We start from the raw sequence: 1,894 nt of genomic DNA on the forward strand, positions 1-1,894 counted from the left end.
ATGAAAGTCATGAATATTTTCATCTTCTTTCATCCTCAAATTTTCAAACTTGGTAGTGAGCAGCTGCAATCTAGACATCTTCACTCTAGAGGTGCCTTCATGAGTGGTTTTGAGAATATTCCAAGCATCTTTAGCCACCTCACAGTTGTTCACCAATCTGAAGATGTTCTTATCAACCCCATTGAATATAGCATTAAATGCTTTAGAGTTTCCAAGGGCTAGTTCATCCTCCTCCTTGGTCCATTGTTCCTCAGCCTTCTTATCAGTTGTAACTTCTCCTTCCTTAGTAATAACTTGATGTTCCCAGCCTGTTAGAACAACCTTCCAAGCCTTATTATCCAAAGATTTTAGGAAGGCTACCATTCGAGGTTTCCAGTAGTCATAGTTAGATCCATCCAGAATCGGTGGTCTATGAACAGATCCTCCGTCTCTATCCATAGTACTAGAAAGTAACGTCCCTAGATCTCACCCAGAACCAGAGCAGGATGCCTGCTCTGATACCAATTGAAATTCTGGTATCAGATATGAGATGTCAAAGGTAATGTCACGACACTAATATCTGAACAATATAAACAGGATAAAAGATAAAGAATAGTAATACAAGTGACACAAGCAATTGTTAACCCAGTTCGGTGGAAACTCACCTACGTCTGGGGGCTACCAAGCTAGGAAGGAAATCCACTAAATAGAATTAGTTCAAAGACTCTCAGTAAACAACTTCAAGTTACAGTCTTTTCACCTAATCTCTACCCGTGTGACTTCTATCTAAGAACTCTTAGATATAAGATCCTACTCACTCCCCCTCAATCACAGCAGTGATGTAAAAACAAATATTATAATGAAAGAAGACACTCTTCAAGAACACATACTTGATCTTGCTTAAAAGCTTCAACCAAGTAAGCACACACTCATGCTTCAAAGCTTAGAGTGGACAAATTACAACTCAAAAGTCAGTCCAATTCAATCATCTATGGATGAATGAATGGCTCACAATACACACGACCACACAAGACTAAAACCCTTATTCTCTCTCACGATTTCGTTCGTTATTTCTTGTGTGTTAAAACCAGGTTTTCCATGCCCTTTATATAGAAGCGTTTGGCTGGGCTTGGACATCATAAAACCCTAAAACTATTTCCCCTTTGTATCTTCTTATGACAGCTGATTATATCTTGTTGGAAAATAAGTCAATCTGGTTTTAATTACTGGTTGAATGACGCGTTCAATCATCTCATCAATCACACATAGATTAGCATAAAAAGCGCAATCACACAATACATAACATTCAGACTGAATGTTCTGTATACAGATGTCTTGACATCAGGTCTGACTTCTCAGCTAAATCCTGCACATCCACATTTTAAACACCCTGCAGGAACCTGTTATCTTATGTCAAGACCACACTTGTGACAACTTATGAACACTCTAGGTTTTACCAAAATTGATGCCAACACATAGAACCAACAAGACTTTTTTCCTTCTTGTCCAGTAGATTCTAGTTGTGGTTCCTTTGATGATTTTGGATTAAGGGGAATAGCTGAAACAGGTCGACCTGAGTAAGTAAAGAAAAATATATAGAAAGTTTAAAATTTTCCTAAGAGTCTTATAGTTCACCTTCTAAAATGGGTTCCAAAACTTGGACATGTTTGACATCAATATGAGGTGGCCTCTATAATTGTCCATGTGATGTTTCATCGACACTACTCTATGACAAGGTTTTTCCAGTTCATTAATTAAGGCTGGTAAAGAACCACATATAAACCAATCTGGCATTGGTGGTAGAAAAGTCAAACCAAATTTATAGGTTGGCAACAGTGGAAGTTTAGAAAAGTAAAATTTTAAAGCAAAATTGTACCTGTCTTCGACATAGGGAGGAATTTTCAAACTTGGAGAT

The sequence above is a fragment of the Lathyrus oleraceus genome, chromosome 7 (assembly GCF_024323335.1).
Source record: "Lathyrus oleraceus cultivar Zhongwan6 chromosome 7, CAAS_Psat_ZW6_1.0, whole genome shotgun sequence".
Lineage (NCBI taxonomy): Eukaryota > Viridiplantae > Streptophyta > Magnoliopsida > Fabales > Fabaceae > Lathyrus > Lathyrus oleraceus.